The sequence below is a fragment of the Lasioglossum baleicum genome, unplaced genomic scaffold, assembly GCF_051020765.1.
Source record: "Lasioglossum baleicum unplaced genomic scaffold, iyLasBale1 scaffold1406, whole genome shotgun sequence".
Taxonomy (NCBI): domain Eukaryota; kingdom Metazoa; phylum Arthropoda; class Insecta; order Hymenoptera; family Halictidae; genus Lasioglossum; species Lasioglossum baleicum.
Window position 1 is genome coordinate 12,501 of NW_027470465.1, and position 2,500 is coordinate 15,000.

General features: G+C 49.7%; 1 pseudogene; it reads left to right on the forward strand.

The window, feature by feature from the left end:
- Nucleotides 1-2,500, forward strand: part of LOC143220664 (large subunit ribosomal RNA) — a 7,383-nt pseudogene that overhangs the window by 2,730 nt on the left and 2,153 nt on the right.

The following is a 2,500-nucleotide window of genomic DNA, read 5'->3' on the forward strand; positions in this document are numbered from 1 at the left end:
GAGTAACTATGACTCTCTTCGGAGATCTGGTTAGCAAGCAGCCTCCTTCTCGTGGGTCCCGCCGATTAGTACCCCCTTAGGGGGGGAAGCCAAGAGCTGCCTCTGTGATCAACGGTCTTGCTGGGTTGCCAGCCCGCTCGACCGAATTATTGTCGGCCCTGTAAATAGAAACCAAGCCTCGGATGAAAACCAAACTTCTATTGCCGGAGGGCCCTCAGGCTCTACCGGCCCGACAATCATTGACGAAGCCGAGCGACGCGATCCCCCTTTTTTCTGTCGTAATCCCGGATGTGAACGTTCCTTCCCTACCATAAGAGGTAGAGGTGTGCATGAGCAGAAGGCCCATAAGAACTGGCATGATGACAGGCAGGTTGAGAATATTAACAGCAAGAAAGCACCGTGGAGTGCTGAAGAAATTGCCCTCCTGGCACGCCAGGAGGCCCGACTTGTTCTCGATGGCGCTAAATTCATCAACCAGGCGCTGAAGCCCCTTTTCCCAGATAGAACCCTTGAGGCCATCAAAGGACAAAGGAAACCTCAACATTACAAGGATCGAGTGCAACAAATTATCGAGGAATTAACAGCCGAGAACGCTGATGCAAGTGATACAGAGGAACCAAGTGGGGATTCATCTAACCTGCATAACATCGACTTACTCTCTTCCGTTAAGGAACTGTTTGGCCTCCTTGAACCCCTCGATAAATTTGGTGATCAATTCCATGCAGGACATTTAGCGCAGATCTGTGACAACATATCCACGTGGTCGTTGGAGAGAGTATCTGAGGAAGTGGAAATCTACTTGCTTCAGACTTTTCCGCCGTCTCAGAAAAGCCGAACCAAAGCCTCACGAAGTGCGCCAGAACAAAGCTTATCTAAGAGGAAAGCCAGGCGTGCGGACTACGCCAAAACCCAAAGAGCCTGGAAGAAGAACCCCTGCAAATGCTTGAGAATAATTCTCAAAGGCAAATCTGAGGTAAATCCACCGGCCAAGCAGGAAATGGTGCAATTCTGGCGCACCACTATGACGAATGGGATTAACGAATCCCCAGAATGTGAGACCTGCGGACCAGAATTATCGGACCTATGGAATCCTGTGGTCCCGGGAGAAATTATGAAATCGTTCCCGGACCTTAACACCTCCCCGGGTCCCGACGGGTTATCCGCAAGACAGCTTAAAGCAGTCCCGCTGAACATCTTAACAAGAATATTCAACCTGTTCTTGATTTGTGGGAAACTGCCGAAGCACCTTCTGGTAGCGAAAACTACCCTGATTCCTAAGAAAGATGGTGCTCGGAATCCGGAAGACTACAGACCCATTACGGTCCAGTCGATATTGACCAGAGCCTTCCACAAAGTACTGGCTAGGCGTCTGGTTAGGCTGGTCCCACTTGATAAGAGACAAAAGGCTTTTCTGCCCACTGACGGCTGTGCGTCGAACACCTTCGACTTGGATTTGATCCTGCGCTACCACCGACAGCATTTCAAACCTTTGTTCATGGCGTCCATAGATATTGCTAAAGCTTTCGATTCGGTCTCGCACAACACCATTAGAGACACACTTCGTATCATGGGTGTTCCCAGCCCCATGGTACATTATGTAATGGACTCGTATGAGCGAAGTTCGACGATCTTGAAAGGCGATGACTGGGAATCGGAGAATATACATCCAACCTGCGGTGTGAGACAGGGAGATCCTCTGTCTCCTATCATATTTAACATGGTGGTGGACAGGCTACTCCGGCGTCTGCCTCCCGAGATTGGCGTTAAGATTGATAACACCATGTTTAACGCCTTTTTATTCGCCGATGACATGATCTTTCTGGCCACAACAACCAACGGCCTCCAAATAATGATAGACACCGCCTCCGATTTCCTGGCTAAATGTGGACTTTTTATCAATGCCACGAAATCTTTCACCGTAGCACTACGAAACGTGCCTCATATGAAGAAGTCGGTGGTGGATGGAAGAGCACAGTTCCAGTGTAGGGGTCGAGTACTACCAGCATTGAAAAGAGAAGACGAATGGAAATACCTCGGAGTCCCCTTTTCACCCGAGGGACGTACGGTTGCCAAGCCTGAAGGACAATTCCAAGAAGCATTGGAAAAATTAACAAAGGCGCCACTAAAGCCTCAGCAGAGGCTTTTTGCTTTGCGCGTAATGGTGCTGCCGGGGATCTACCATCTCCTTACCCTAGGCAACACAACGCTAAGCAGGCTAAAGAAAATCGATGCCATGGCTCGCGCTGCGGTAAGAAAATGGCTCTGCCTCCCGCATGACGTGACCACCGCCTATTTCCATGCTAATGTCAAGGACGGTGGTCTTTCGATTGCATCCATGAGGTGGCTAATGCCTCTTCACAGACGCATGAGGCTGCAGCGTTTCATTGAGAACGATCAAGAAACCAGCTCTTATCTCTCCCAAGAACTGCAACGAACGACCAGACGTCTAACCGAAAACCGCCTTGTACTGGATACGTCCGAAAAGCTAGAAATGAGATGG